Source organism: Vulpes lagopus, chromosome 2 (genome assembly GCF_018345385.1).
Source record: "Vulpes lagopus strain Blue_001 chromosome 2, ASM1834538v1, whole genome shotgun sequence".
NCBI lineage: Eukaryota > Metazoa > Chordata > Mammalia > Carnivora > Canidae > Vulpes > Vulpes lagopus.
Genome location: NC_054825.1, coordinates 133,715,841 through 133,733,428, shown reverse-complemented (window position 1 = coordinate 133,733,428; position 17,588 = coordinate 133,715,841).

The following is a 17,588-nucleotide window of genomic DNA, read 5'->3' as shown; positions in this document are numbered from 1 at the left end:
CAACAAAAAGAAATAAAAGGCATTCAAATTGGCAAAGAAGAAGTCAAACTCTCCCTATTCACAGATGACATGATGCTGTAGGTAGAAAACCCAAAAGCCTCTACCCCAAGATTGCTAGAACTCATACAGCAATTTGGCAGTGTGGCAGGATACAAAATCAATGCGCAGAAGTCAGGGGCATTTCTATACACTAACAATGAGACTGAAGAAAGAGAAATTAAGGAGTCAATACCATTTATAATTGCACCCAAAAGCATAAGATACCTAGGAATAAACCTAACCAAAGAGGTAAAGGATCTATACCCTAAAAACTACAAAACACTTCTGAAAGAAATTGAGGAAGACACAAAGAGATTGAAAAATATTCCATGCTCATGGATTAGAAGAATTAATATTGTGAAAATATCAATGTTACCCAGGGCAATTCACACATTTAATGCAATCCCTATCAAAATACCATAGACTTTCTTCAGAGAGTTGGAACAAATCATCTTAAAATTTGTGTGAAATCAGAAAAGACCCCGAATAGACAGGGGAATATTAAAAAAGAAAACCATAGTTGGGGGCATCACAATGCCAGATTTCAGGTTGTACCACAAAGCTGTGGTCATCAAGACAGTGTGGTACTGGCACAAAAACAGACACACAGATCAATGGAACAGAATAGAGAATCCAGGAGTGGACCCTCAACTTTATGGTCAACTAATATTCGACAAAGCAGGAAAGACTATCCACTGGAAAAAGGACAGTCTCTTCAATAAATGGTGCTGAGAAAATTGGACATCCACATGCAGAAGAATGAAACTAGACCACTCTCTTACACCAGACACAAAGATAAACTGAAAACGGATGAAAGATCTAAATGTGAGACAAGAATCCATCAAAATCCTAGAGGAGAACACAGGCAACACCCTTTTTGAACTTGGCCACAGCAACTACTTGCAAGATACATCCATCAAGGCAAAAGAAACAAAAGCAAAAATGACTCATTGGGAATTCATCAAGATAAAAAGCTTCAGAGGATGTGGAGAAAAGGAAACCCTCTTACACTGTTGGTGGGAATGTGAACTGGTGCAGCCACTCTGGAAATCTGTGTGGAGGTTCCTCAAAGAGTTAAAAATAGACCTGCCCTGCGACCCAGCAATTGCACTGTTGGGGATTTACCCCAAAGATACAGATGCAATGAAACGCCGGGACACCTGCACCCCGATGTTTCTAGCAGCAATGTCCACAATAGCCAAACTGTGGAAGGAGCCTCGGTGTCTATCGATAGATGAATGGATAAAGAGGATGTGGTTTATGTATACAATGGAATATTACTCAGCAATTAGAAATGACAAATACCCACCATTTGCTTCAACGTGGATGGAACTGGAGGGTATTATGCTTAGTGAAGTAAGTCAATCGGAGAAGGACAGTGTATGTTCTCATTCATTTGGGGAATATAAATAATAGTGAAAGGGAATATAAGGGAAGGGAGAAGAAATGTGTGGGAAATATCAGAAAGGGAGACAGAACATAAAGACTCCTAACTCTGGGAAACGAACTAGGGGTGGTGGAAGGGGAGGAGGGCAGGGGGTGGGGGTGAGTGGGTGACGGGGACTGAGGGGGGCACTTGATGAGATGAGCACTGGGTGTTATTCTGTATGTTGGTAAATTGAACACTAATAAAAAATTATTTTATAAATAAATAAATAAATAAAGATAAAAAGCTTCTGCACAGCAAATAAACAGTCAACAAAACTAAAAGACAACCTACAGAATGGGAGAAGATACTTGCAAATGACGTATCAGATAAAGGGCTAGTAGCCAAGATCTATAAAGAATTATTAAACTCAACAGCAAAGAAACAAACAATCCAATCATGAAATGGGCAAAAGAGATGAACAGAAATTTCACCAAAGAAGACATAGACATGGCCAACAAGCACATGAGAAAATGCTCCGCATCCCTGGCCATCAGGGAAATACAAATCAAAACCACAATGAGATACCACCTCACACCAGTGAGAATGGGGAAAATTAACAAGACAGGAAACAACAAAGTTGGAGAGGATGCGGAGAAAGGGGAACCCTCTTGCACTGTTGGTCGGAATGTGAACTGGTGCAGCCACTCTGGAAAACTGTGTGGAGGTTCCTCAAAGAGTTAAAAATAGACCTGCCCTACGACCCAGCAATTGCACTGCTGGGGATTTACCCCAAAGATACAGATGCAGTGAAACACCGGGACACCTGCACCCCGATATTTATAGCAGCAATGTCCACAATAGCCGAACTGTGGAAGGAGCCTCGGTGTCCATCGAAAGGTGAATGGATAAAGAAGATGTGGTCTATGTATACAATGGAATATTACTCAGCCATTGGAAACGACAAATACCCACCATTTGCTTCGACGTGGATGGAACTGGATGGTATTATGCTGAGTGAAATAAGTCAATCGGAAAAGGACAAATAGTATATGATCTCATTCATTTGGGGAAATTAAAAATTAGTGAAAGGGAATAAAGGGAAAGGAAAGAAAATGAGTGAAAGTGTCAGTGAGGGTGACAAAACATGAGAGACACCTAACTCTGGGAAATTAACAAGGTAGTGGAGGTGGGTGGGGGGTTGGGGTGACTGGGTGATGGGCACTGAGGGTGGCACTTGGCGGGATGAGCACTGGGTGTTATGCTATATGTTGGCAAATTGAACTCCAATAAAAAATTTTAAAAATAAAAAAATTTCTCTTTTATTTTGAAGGAACTGACTGGAAAAAGACTAACTGCCACTTAGAGTGGAGAGGAGTCATGGGGTGGATTTATGAAGAGGACACTTTGTTTTCTGCATGACTTGAATTAGTGTCTTAAGTACAAATCAATGTTACTAACCTCTGAGATATGTGGTTTGTTGTTTTGGAGTTTTGTTATTGATCCTTAATATGTCATGGTTGTCAAAGTGTGGTTACCTGGACCAGCAGCAGAGTATCACTTGGGGAGTTTTTAGAAATGTAAAGTTGTCCCTACCCCACCTATTGAATAAATACTTAGGTAGGGCAAGGCAATTTGTTATAACAAGTCCTGCCTGTGGTCATTATGCATGCTGACATTTGAGAAACATTGGAAAAAAGGGTCATTCCTTAGAAATCTGCAAAAGGAACCCCGATGCATTAAATGTATTCTAGCATTCAGACATCAGATATAAATCAAGCACCTGTACGACCTTTTCTATCAGAGAATCTATATTTTCTGATGCTCTTAAATGAAGAGCTGACTCCCTAAATTTCAAAATGGAGCTAGTTTTTATGTTTAAGTAATAAACTCTTGAAAATATGCGATTTATATTGGAAGTGCTGACACAATCTTAATGATAGCATTGCAAATGGTGATGCTATAATTAAGCTTCGATCTCCTTTGGAAAAAAAAGGAGGGAGAGAGAACGTGAAGAAGGAGGTTACTGTTCAATGAACTGCTCTGTCATTTGCCGCAGTGATTCTTAATTGTGTCTCATTACGGCAAGATGATCATTACTCTACTTGTCTGTCTGATTTAGAGACCACTAAAAGTGTCTTGTAACACGCAGCCGTCTCCCTTGCAACAGTCCTTTGGCTCTCACCCTCATTACTCAGAATCTGTCCAATTATTTGTCATTAGGACTGCAGCAGAAAATGTGGGAGGTAACTGTTGGAGGTCTGCCCGGGGAGGAAGAAAAAAATGCAAACTGTTTTCAAGGCACTGGGAAGGTGACATCGTTAATTAAGTGTTAGGGAATATGCAAATCAGCCCCATTCTCAAGAGACTGTAATAAAACTGAGAAAACATTATTATCACTGCAAGTAAGAGAAGGCCATGTTACCCCATCTGGAAGACTATGTCATTTTCTAGTGGAGACTCAGGCAAGGAGGGGAGGGGGCTGGGAAAGAGATGAATAAGGTGGAGTTGTTCAGGCCATTGAGTGTGCTCAGGCTGTTAAGAGTTCAGAATTAAGGTGTCAACACAAAGGGCCAGTGGATTACAACTTTTAATGAGGGATGTTTGTCTAATCACAGGATTTGCACACCCAATTTCCTCTGCAAAATGACTTACAACTCATCAGCAGGCAGTGTTTTTGTAGGTGAAAGGAAGGGGAAAGGAAGTGAGGGGGAGGCTGACAGCTGGCATAGTAGGCATCTTGGGGGTTGTTCCAAAGGCAGTAATGAAGCAAAGCACTTAGAGGTACCTGGACACTTGCTTATTTATTAAAAATATACTGAGCACCAACAAAGGCCTCTGGGCCTTTGCTCAAGCTGATAGTTCTCCTGTCCTCCTATATCTTGTTGCCTTGGCCAACACATTTGGAGTTTGTAATTAATGTCAATTCCTCAAGAAAATTGTCCCTTATTCCCATCCCCAGATAAGTTTATCAAAGAAAAAAAAAGTATGCTTGCTACGCAACACAGCTTCAATGCAAATTCTCTTGCTTCCTTATTCCATACATTTTCAGATATTTATATGACATCTTCCTATATGGAAATATTGGAGCCATACCTGACACTAGAGTTTCCCAGCTGGAATTTATTTTATCACAAGGAAATTAAAGTCTTCTCAATAACCTTTAGGAAAAGTCATCTTGCATACTGCATTAGTTAATGACTGCTTCATTTAGATGTTTAATTAAAACTCAGAAATCTATATGTCAGCTGAGCTTACTCATGAGCTTCGGTCATCTATCAATGGGTAGGTTGGGTTTGCTCACATTTTTGGGTGTCTGCTGGCCCTAAGTTGGCTGGGTAAGGCCTTAGTTCAGATAATTAGGTTTCCCTTCCCAGGGTCTCTGATCTTCCAGTAGACTAGCATAGGCTTGTTCACAGGCTGGTGACAGGGTTGTGGGAGAGAGTGGAAATATACAAGAGGTTAAGGCATAGGCTTGGAACTTGCATGCTCTCACTTTTGTCCCATTTTAGTAGCCAAAAAATTAATTCTAGAATCAAAGGATGGGAGTTCTACCTTTTAATGGGAGGAGCTACACTGTAATAATTCAAAGGGCTTAGAACTGGCAGGGTTAAACAACTGAGGTACTCAATTCCTATTTGTGGGTGTGGACAAAGCTGAATGTCCTGTTCTCTATGGATCATAGGAGTGTTGGAGGTATCTTATTTATGCCAAAAACCACTCTCGATAGATTATAATAAAACTGAGAAAACTTGTTCCTTCCAACCACAGAATGAACTTCCTTGATATATTAATTTCTTAAGGCTGCTGTAGTAAATACCATCAACACAGGGGATTTTAAAGAGATAAATTTATTTTCCCACAATTCTGGAGGACAGAATCCTAAAACCTTCCTCTTCTGTCTCTTATATTTGTCATTGAATTTAGGGCCCGCTTGGAGGATCCAGGATAATATTCTAATCCCAGAATCTTTAACTTAATTATATCTGCAAAATAAAGTAAGATTCACAGGTTCTGGAATTAGGAATAGACATATCTTTTCAGAGGTCACTATTCAGCCCACTGCCACCTAGCATCTGGTCCTACTCAAAGTAAGCACATCTCAAGATCCCCAAAAGTCTCAATTCATTATAGGCATCAACTCAAAATTTTTTTAAAGATTTTATTTATTTATTCATAAGAGATAGAGAGAAAGAGGCAGAGACACAGGCAGAGGGAGAAGCAGGCTCCATGCAGGGAGCCCGATGTGGGACTCGATCCCAGGACTCCAGGATCACGCCCTGAGCCAAAGGCAGACGCTCAACTGCTGAGCCACCCAGGCTTCCCTCAACTCAAATTTAATTTCTCATTGTATATCATTAATTCAAAAGTTAAAAATTACATTAAAATAATCTGAATCATGTATGGGTGAGACTCAGTATGATCCATGCTGGCACAAAATTCCTCTCTATCTGTGGATCTGTGAAATGAGACCACAAGTTACCTGCTTCCAAAATCCAATGGTGGGACAGACATAGTATATAATAGTTTATAGACATTACCATTCCAAAAAGAATAGAAGAGATAGAGGAGTCATTAGTCCCAAGAGATTTTAAAATCCAGAAGGGCAAATTCCATTAGGTTTCAAGACTGGAAATAATTATCTATAGCTCAAGGCTCTATGCTCTGGGCCAGAGGCTCTGCCCTATAGACCTGTGGCAGCTCAGTTGACTTCTGCACCTGCAGAGCTCCGTAGGCCTGTGCCTCTTAACCTATCAATGTCTTCAAGTCATTCTGCTTTTTATTTTTGTTTTATTTTGTTTGAAGAGTAGCACAGACTAAGCACTATAAACTAAGTAGTTCTATCAGCTTGTTTCTTTGCTGTAGACTTTTGTGAGCCCATCAGACCACTTTCACTTTGTCCTGTCTCTATCCCCTTCCATCCAACCTAGCAGTGTTTCTGCTGATACAACATTCTCAAAAATCTTTTGAGTCTTCTGAGTATGTCACAAGGATCCACACCATTAGACAAGAGAGTTCTCCACACATCTTTCCTGGAAAATCTCATTTCTATTACTGGATTCTGCTGAGATGATTGTATCTGTGAGTCACATGCCCAATTTACTCAGCAAAAGATTGTTCAGACACATCCTTGGCCTTCTTTCCGGGATGCATTTTCCTAACAGTGAATCTCCCCAAGTTTAGCATCTTTTGCAATCAGAATATGCTGAGACTTTCCCAAATAATCAAGATCTACCTCCTTTTTGCCTAATAGTTTCTTCCTCAACTTATCTCTTTCCCCTTTCATTTTACTATAAGCAGTAAGAAGAAAATGAGCCATACCTTCTACACTTGCTTGGAAAACTCCTCAGCGAAGTATCCAAGTTCATAGATTAAAAGTCTATGTTCTACAGATTTAATGCAATACCTATCAAAATACTAACAATATTTTTCACAGAACTAAAATGAATATCTTAAAAGTCTTATGGAATCACAAAGACCCTGAACAGCCAAAGCAATCTTTTTTTTTTTTCAGCCAAAGCAATCTTGAAAAAGAAAAACAAAACTGGAGGTATCACAATTCAAGACTTCAAGTTACATTACAAAGCGGTAGTAATTGAAACAGTATGGTACTGTTAAAAATTAAAACAGTGTGGTACTGTTTAAAAACAGACACATAGATCAATGGAATAAAATAGAAAACTCAGAAATAAACCCACAATTATATAGTCAATTACTCTTCAATAAAGGAGGAATGAATATGCAAAAAGAAAAAGTCTCTTCAACAAATGGTGCTGGGAAAACTGGACAGCTCCATGCAAAAGAATGAAACTGGGGCCACCTTCTTACAACATACACAAAAATAAACTCAAAATGGATTGGAGACCTAAATGTGAGACCTGAAACCATAAAAATCCATGCAGAGAGCATAGGCAATAATTTCTCTGACATCAGCCATAGCAATATTTTTCTAGATATGTCTTTTCAGGCAAGGGAAACAAAAACAAAAATAAGCTATTGGGACTACATCAAAATAAAAAGTTTCTGCACAGCAAAGGAAATAATCAACAAACCTAAGAGGAAATCTACTGAATGGGAGAGGATATTTGCAAATGGCATATCCAATAAAGGGTTAGCACCCAAAATATATAAAGAACTGATACAGCTCAATCAGGCCAGAAAACAACTATTCCAAATAAAAATGGGCAGAAGACATGAATAGACATTTACCTAAAGAAGACATACAGATGGCCAACAGACACTCAAAAAGATGCTCAACATCTCTCATCATCAGGGAAATGCAAATCAAAACTACAATAAGATAGCACCTCACACCTGTCAGAATGGCTAAAATAAAAAATACAAGGAAGAGTGTGTTGACAAGGATGTGGAGAAAAAAAGAATCCTCTTGCACTGTTGATGGGAATGCAAACTGATACAGCCACTGTGGAAAACAGTATGAAGATTCCTCAAAAAATTAAAAATAGAACTACCCCATAATCCAGAAATCACACTACTGGATATTTACCCCCCCAAATACAAAAACACTAATTCAAAGGGTTACATGCATTCCTGTGTTTATTGCAACATAAACTACAATAACCAAACTATGGAAGCAGCTCGAGAGTCTATTGATAGATGAATGGATAAGATGTTGCATACACACACACACACACACACACACACACACTGGAATATTATTAAGTTATAAAAAGAATGGCATCTTGTCATTTACAACAACATGAATAGACCTAGAGAGCATAATGTTAAGCAAAGTAAGTCAGTCAGAGAAAGTCAAATACCATATGATCTCATTCATATGTGGAATTTAAGAAAAAGAAAAAGGAAAGCAGCAAGGCAAAAAAAAAAGAGAGAGAGAGAGACAACCCAAGAAACAGACTCAACTATAGAGAACAAAAATAGTAACCAGAGAGGAGGTGACTGGGAGGATGAGGGAAATATGTGATAAACCGTAAAAGATACACTTATCATGATGGGGAAGAAAAGTCTATGTTCTACACAAGTATAGAACACAGGTCAGTACATTTTCTGTCAGTATATAACCAGGATTGCCTTTCCTCCAATTTCCAATAACATGTTCCTATTTCTTCTTAGCCCTCACAGTCTTTAACATCCAAATGTCTTCCAACAGTCTATACAAGGTAATTGATTTATTTTAGCATGCATCTCAAGATTTTCCTAATCTCTACCCATTACCCAATTCCAAAGCCACTTCTGTGTTTTAGGTTTATTTACAATAACACCTTACTCCTAGTGCCAAAATCTGTATTTCCTGCAGCTGCTGAACAAATTTACCACAAACTAGATGGCTTAAAACTACAGTAATAAATTCTCTATTCTCTTACAGTTCTAGACACTAGAAATGTAAAACCTAGCAGGGTCGTGCTTCCTCTGGGGATCTTGGGGAGAATCCATTTCTTGCCTCTTCCAGTTTCTGGTGGCTCCAAGCATTTCTTAACTTGTAGTCACATCACTCCAAACTCTGTCTCTATGGTCACACCTGTCATCAGATTTAGAGCCTACTACAATGATCCCCTCATCTCAAATTACTTAATTATATTTGCAAAGACCTCTTTTCCAAATTTGACATTCACAAGTTCTGAAGAATAGGATATGAACATACCTTTTTCAGGGCCACCAACCAGTCCACTACACTGTCATCACCTCTTTATTGTAGCTGATTCAGTTGTGAGGCTAATAACAGCTCTGGTCACATGTGCCCCAGTTCTCACTAATCCATATGAATTTCTTTTTAGTTGTCTACTATATGTAACAAATCAACCCACAACTTAATGTCTTAAATAATATTATCTAATAATTCTGGGAGTTTACTACATGGGTCTTTGATTTTACTTCATGTCAGCTGGGGCACTAGGATGGTTGGAAAATCCAAATAACTTTAATGGCTGCCAGTTGGTACTGGCTATTGGCTGAAGTTCAAATAGGGCTTTGGCTGGGGACCATGGTTCTCCACTGTGTGAGCCTCTCCTTGTAGTTGTTTGGGCTTCCTTACAGCATGGTGACTTGATTCCAACAAGGAGAATCTCAAGAGGAAAGAAAGATAGGTTTACACTTCTTTGAAGGCCTGGCCTTAGAAATACTAGACTAAATTTGACAGAATTCTATCAGTCAAAAAAGTCAGATCAACTCATATTTAAAGGAAGGAGAAATAAACTTTAGTTCTCAATGGAAGTATATCATGAGCATACAGAAATGGGAGCAAATGTTGACAACTATCTTTGGAGGTCAGTTACCACAGCTTTCCTCCTTTTACCCCATCTACCATTAGTGTTTCACAAGCATGTCTGGCTAAGTGGGTAAATGAGGGTTGAAATCCAGGTCATGCTCCACTTGCCAAACCACTTACCTTGTCTAGAACAGGGTTATTTCCAGTCAAAGGAAAGGGTGCTTTTTCCACATTTTCCCTATGGAATAATGGTAGCTTTGTCTACCAACAGATCCAGAAGTTGGCACTGTAGCTTCTACTATGATTACTCAAAAAAACCAAGATTGCTAGCACAGAAATTTTGTATTTGAATCAAAAGTATGTTGATCTTAAAGTTGGAAGTCCTTTATTTGAGACTGGCACCTGCTACTTACTAGCTAAGTTGGCCTAGACAAGACACTTAATTCTCTGTGATGGAGTTTCTTCATCTGCTGAACAGAGATAATAATTCTTGCCCTTTATGACTCTCACAGTGTGGTAGGGGTCAAGTGATAATATAAGTAAGACTGCTATAGAAAATACAGGCTATTATGTAAATTTTTTAATGATTTTTTTATTTATTTATTCATGAGAGACACAGAGAGAAAGGCAGAGACACAGGCAGAGGAAGAAGCAGGCTCCACGCAGGGAGCCCATGGGATTCGATCCTGTAACTCCAGGATCACGCCCTGAGCTGAAGGCAGGAGCTAAACCGTTGAGCCCCCCAGGGATCCCCTATTATGTAAATTTAAGTCTTCATCGAGAAAGTATGCTCACTCCCACCTAGTTTTGCAGATGCCAATTCCCTATCTTCATTTGGGAATTAGAGCACAAAGGGCCATGAAACCCTGATCCACAGAAATCTCTCTAACTAGAGGAGATAAATAAGAATAAGGCATCTTTTGTGATGACAAGAACTTTATATTGGAACAAAGATCATCAGACATTATCACTTCTACACCTTATTTGCCAGGTCTCCTCAACTATGAAACAGGAAGAGCTAAGAATCAGTCCTAGTTCTTACAGTATTTATTTTCCAAAGCCTTCCAGGAGGAAGAACATTACCTGCCCACTTTAAATGAGTGCAGTGCATATTGAAAACACAAGGCACTAGGTAAATGATAGATAATTACCAAGCACACATTGACATTATGTAAAAACACTCTGGCATTTTTCTGTGCTGCGATCCATTGAACTGTATCACTTTGATGACCAAATAATGAATTACAGTCCATTTATGAAGGCACTGTGTGTTTAATGCTAACCTTCTCCTATGTCTCCTCAGTACCTTGACCATGACAACAAGTGCACACACAGGGTGGGTGCGAATGCATCAGATTTCTCATTTTTATAGTTAATGAATATGCTTTTCAGATTGATGCCTCCAAGAATAATTGTGATACCAAAGTTTGCCATGCAAAAAGGATTTATCTGCAGAACTGCCTTGTTATACATTTGTGTGGTAGAATAAATTCAGTGTCAATAGATAGCTACAGTTACTCTTGTGAGTAGGGATAGAATCCACCCATTGTCCAGCATCATATTAATGCAACACAGTAGGACTCGATGTACTGTAGTATTGAACTTATTATCACTTATTATTAATAATAAGCTTTACTTACTATATGCCAAAGTCTGTGACAAGTGCATTATACATATTTATTTACTTAACCCTCACTCTAAACCCTGTAATGTAGGTTTCTCTATCCATGTTTTATAGATGAGGAATTTGAGATAAGAGTTCACATATCCTGTCTAATGTCACTCAGGATAATAAGTGTTGGAACTGGGGTTCAAATCCAGATCATACTACCTCCAAATCCCAGGCTCTTATATGGCACTGGCTTCCAGAAAATAATGTTAGTTTTTCTCACAAGCTTCGTATGGATTTGCAAACTGTAAAGTCTTTGGACCAAAGGATGTAACAAATCCCATTCAGTTCTACCACTCTACACCTCATCTCTAGAGGTGAAGTTCTGGGTTTTACCTCTCATCTGAATTTTAGTGAGTATATGACTTAGACTTTTCAAACTCAAAAGTGCAAAAAATTCTTCAGAGAAGTAGAGAATATCTCAAATGTGCCAACCCATTTGAGTAGTCTTCGTTTAGACTACTCAAATCCATTTTGAGGCCAGACAACCAGAACGTCCCAGAACAAACAAATCCAACTCTAAAAGCACTGGCAAGTTGATGCTTATTTTACTAATTTTTTATGGTTTTGGAGAGAATTCATATCACACACCAGATGGCCATAACCGAGAAGAACAATTTTATTAGATATCTTTGTTTTCCCAGAGATCCCTCCCCTTTGTCATCCATTCTGACTTGCTTCTCCCTCTTTCTCTATAGTCTCTTCAAATGCCCTTTTGTCAACTTAGTTCTTCCCTCAGTTTGAGTACCCAATTCAGTAAAACAAACAAATAAATAGATAGATAGATAATAAAAATAAAAAAGGGCACATTAAAAGGAGAGTTAGCTAATAAATAATAATTTTGATTTTTTCCCTCTCACATAAGTTAGTGATAATGTCAAGGCACTCCAGAAGGAACATTCACATTTTGGGGGTGCATGCTATATATTTTGCTTTCATGTAAGTAAATAACTGAAAATTAAAATTCAAGATTAACGTTACTATTCTCATTTTTACATAGGATGGAATTGAGTCTCCGAGCAGTTCATTGATTTGTCCATGTTCTTAATAAAGTTGAAGAACCAGGTTAGGACTCCAATCCACATAAGTTTTGCTTATTCCTAACTGAATGGTTGGACACAAAGTCCGCTGTAGATGCTCAAAATATTAACTGACTAAATATATACCCAATACAGATGAATTTATACCTGCCCCAGGGTATTGCAATCAAGACCATCACTTCTGTAACTCAGTGAGAACTTAAGGACAGTAAGAAACACTGCAGTCACAAGAGATAAACAGTGTAAGTCACTGATGTATGCAAACTTCTTTGAAAGAAACTGGAAGCCAGAGTTTCAAGGAGAAAGAATTAAAACATGTTTTATATTCCCAGAATAAAGTAGAAAATGCAGTCCTAATTCCCAAAATGTCTGAGGCAAAGCAATTATCTTTGGCCTCTATCCATCACCGACAAGAGACAAGTTCTGCTTCCCTTCTTGGGACACTGAAATGAGTTTTAAAATTTACTAAGACAGTGTGGCAGAGAATGTGATGTGTTCCTCAATTTGGCTTCCTTTTCTTCATGGGAACACAGCCTCAGCACCCTCTTTGATTGGATTCTGGCCAACAGAATATGGGCAGCAGGATATCTACCATTTCCAGGTCCGACCCATGGACATCTTCCATAGAGTCTTACACATTCTTGTCCTTTCTTGGAAGATTTCTTGCAAGACCCATAAGATGGAAAGAACTTATATCCCTGCATATATTAGTTGGGGTTCCCCTGAAAACAAATGACTCAGGTTTAAATCATTTATTGGAACAGTGATCCCAGAAAGCAGGATGAGGAGGCAGAGATAGTGAGATGGTGGATGAAGGAAGTTATTTAAAGTGTGATTTATTCGGATCATTGACATGAACAAAAGGAGTTTATTTCCTGATATTTCCTGAGAGGCCTGTAAACTGCACCCCAGGATTATCTGCCCAAAGTTTGGGAGGTAGGAGCACCTGAGCATCAGCTGTCATCTGTCATCTTCCTATCAGCCAAGGGAGGCCTTCAACGGTATTAACCCCCTTGCTGTTCTAAGCTGCACAAGTCTGGGGTTGAATGAGCTCCCACATCTTCCTGAGGACACAGAGTTCAAGAATCTGCAGGAAGAGAATGAGGACAAAGAACATGCTATAATGCTAGAAGTGAAATGCGGCCAGCAAGAATTGTTCATACCTGTCATAGTTGGCAAAAAGAAGCAAGGCTCAAAGGATGTAGCTGGGGGCCATGATGTGTCTGCTGAAAGACGTGGAGCAGAGCTCTCCCTCCCCTACCAACCCACCAACACTGAACCATGACATGAATGAAAAATAAGCTTTTATTGTGGCAAGTCTCTGAATTTTAGGCCTTTTGTTTTGTTTTGCTGATGTATCTAGGTTACCCTGATTAATACTGATGGAAGTGCAGACAATCCAGAACCTATAAAGTTTTTTTTATTTTGTCTTAGCCATGATGGATGTTTAATCATCATTATTAGCTCAGTGATAGATATTCACCTACATTATAAACAAACCATGATAAAATAAAAATTATTTTCCTAAGCCTCATTAGAAGTTGAAAGTGCAATATACATTTTAATTAGACTGAAATGTTCATCTTTTGAACAATCAAGATTTTTAAGGAATAATAATATTCACAATATTGAAAGGGTGACAAATTAGTTCTATGCAATAATATCATTGGAAGTATAAACCAGTAAACTTTCCTATTCATTAATTTGTATCAATAATACATATCAAGAATATTCTAAAAATTCCTAAGTTTACATTCTTAGATTCTAAAGCTTCTAATTAATTTACTTATTTGGTTCTTGCCATACCCAGGAAAGTATTCAAATTACTACTTTGAGACTTCCAGAAAGCATTTCCTAAGGAAATAGTCATAAATTCAGACAAAGATTTAGGGCACAAAGAAATAATGCCTCATTATTTATAATAGCATACAATTGGAACTGAACGGAATGTCCAACAATTGGAGATTCATTAAATTATGGCACATCCATATAATGGACTATTTTGTGTTTATCATAATTCATGCCTTCAAAAATATTTAATGTCCTCAGGAAGTGTTCATGCATAATGTTAAATGAAAAAAAGATACAAATTTGATATGCAATACAGTATGTAACAAAATATACATACATAAATTAACAACTGGAGAAAAATATATTGAAACATTAACACTATATCAACATTTTAACAATATGCCTGCTAGCAATAGAATTATGCCTAATTTTAATTTTATTGCTTTGCTTTATTTCCTAAATTTGCTATTATGAGTATATATTTCCTTTACTAGTGTAAAGTTATTAAAATATCTTAAATTGTATTTTCCAAGTGTATTTTATATATAATGGTGGGTCAATTTTGGGTGCAATGCAGGTGTACTAGAAGTTGTCCTGAGACACATGAAGCCTTTTGCTAGCAAACTTTACAATAGGTGGACAAGGTTGTATAGGGCATGTTATATATAGTATTTGATTGGCAAAAGTACTTAAATAGGAATGTTATCATATTATTCCATGGCTGAAAATTCCACAGCTCCCCTGACCCCTGCCTTCAGAATAAAGCTCCAACCCCTTAGGATGGCACAGAGGCCTTTTCTGATCCAGCTTTTGCTTTCCTCAACAGCTGACCTCTTGTCGTATCCACAGGTACCTGCTCTCTAGCCACAGTGATTTCCTGGAAGTTTGGGGGTACATAGTATTACCTCTGGTCTCAATGCCTTCAGACAGCTATTTGTTGTGGCTGGAAGGGAATATGAGTAGGTAAGCAGAAAGTGTGAAAGAAGGAAGGAAGAAGAGGCAGTGTATGGTGCCTTATTACAGTTACTAGTGTGAGCCAAGGGATTCAATTCACTGGTACCTCCTGAGAAATCTGCCAGATTTCTCTACCCAGAGGACAACAATGAAGAACATTTATCCATCAACTTCCATCTTCTATTGGTTAAGAATTTCCCCAATTCTTACCCAATTCTTAAGTGGCATTAACTCCCTTACATGTCTAAAATGCACACACACTAGGGCTGCCTCTCCCTCCCCCTGAATCCCTTTGATTTATTTCTGTTTACCATTCAAGATTCATTTCATAGTTTCTCTAGAAAGACTCCCCAGGTCACCCTCCATACCAAACTCCTAGAGCTACCTTAGGTACCCCTATTCCAAGCACCCTTAGCATAACGCTCTCCTCTAACAAAAATAGCGTTGATCACACATCTTGTCATCATGCCTGTTATAACTAAGTCTTCTTTCCCACTATGGGTGCCAAAGGGCAAGGAGCAGAGATTCTTTTTCTTCCATTTCTGTATTCCCACCTGTATTCTGTACCCACGCAGGATCTCTCAATAGTAGGCACTTAATAGATAAATGTCAGTTGAATGAATGCAGCAGATATTGATACTCTTTTAACAAAGCGTTAAGTATATGCCTTTGTTATATAAATGAAACATAAGTATATCCCTTACACTGTCTTCAGACGCCAACTGAGTCATTGTTCTCCTCCTGTGCCATGTCTCTATAACCTCTACTTCTCTGCTACATCTCACTAAAGTTTCTGATAAGTCGCAGAAAGCAGAGCTATATGAAAGCCTACATCACCTGTTGTTCGTGTGTAAGAAGACATATCAAACACAGAAAGAAGTTAAACAGTATAGCACGTCATGGTAATAAATTATTCCAATTCTGCCCCCCTTCCTAGCTTTACAGTTGTTGACACATCCTTCTTTCTGTCAGCCTAAATTTGTTTTCTCAGTTCAACCCCGCCTGACTTCATCACGTAAGATTCCTTTAGATCCCCAAATCCTCAATTTTGACTTCCAGAGAACACTTTCTTCTTTTTTAACCTGCTGACCTTCCCTAAAAATCCGCCAATAGGCTGATTCACTTTCTTCCTCAATCTGTTTTACACGTTGCATTTTATTATATTTATTAGAAATGCCAAAGGGTATTTGCCATGTCACATTAATTTTTTATTTGTACAATGGCACAAAGACAAAAATATACATAATGATACTGGGTATTTTTTTTTTTTACCAACAGTTATTTAGTCATAATCTCAGCAAAAATTTAAGTACCACTGTCAAGATTCTTCATGGGGTTGTCCTGTTTCCCTGCTCCACCACACAGCATGCAATCTCTCTGATAAATACAGACTGAAAAAAAAATGGTAAAAGAATATAAATTTGAAGGGATAAAAAGTGATTAGCCTTCCTAGGATACTCACAGGTGTCAGTCTGATGCCGGGCTCTGATTGTACCATATTTTTAGTTGTGTTTTTGGTTAATTCATGCCTCTTCTGTATAGACAGAGGCCAGAGACTTGCCTAGCACAACTGTCCCTAATCTCAAATAGTTTATAGGTAGTCCCTTATGAGTTATGGGGGCAATTGGAAGTATCAAGTGGCCTCAAGAGTTCTTGAGCAAATCAGACTAGAATTGGAACCACTGAATACTAGTGATTTTCTTAAGTTATTAAACATTCTTTTCTCATAAGCAAATGAATACAAAAGACATTCTGTAGTCTAGGCTAAAAGTCAGCAAAGTTTTTCTGTTAAAGAACAAAATTGTAGGGGTGCTTGGATGGCTGTCAGTTAAACATCTGCTTTTGGCTCAGATCATACTCCCAGGGTCCTGGGATCCAGCCCCACATTCAGCTCCCTGCTCAGTGGGGAGCCTGTTTCCCCACTTCCTCTGCCCTCCTCCTACTTGTACTCTCTATCATGCCCTCTCTTGTGCTTTCTATCTTAAATAAATAAAGTCTTTTTTTTAAAAAAAAAAGAACCAAATAGAAAATATTTTAGGCTCTGTGAGCCATATGATCTGTCTTAACTACTCAACTCTACTGTTGTGCAAAAGCTGTCACAGACACTATGTAAACAAATGGGAGGGGCCATGCTCTAATAAAACTTTATCTGTAAAAACAGATGGGGGCCATATTTGGCCCATAGGTTGTAGTCTGCCTATCCCTGGTCTAGATAAAGAAGTATAAGTCTTAAAAATCTAAAAAGTTCAAAGGAAGACTACTTTCCATAATTAAACTCTTATTTATCTGGACAATAATGGACTAATTCTTTAATCACAGCCAAAGTACAAAATTGACTCCTTCTCTAAGTAAGATAGGTTGGTCACCAAAATGTAGCACTGAGGCAGCTTTTGTAGAGTGCTGCTGATTGAGCTCCAGGTTTCATTTGGTTTTCAGCAATAATCAGTAACTCAGAGCAAAGTGTATGCTAAGTAAGGAAATCTAATTATGTTCAATAATCAGAATCTGTATATTTTGATTAAAAGTAACAGGAAAAAGCTA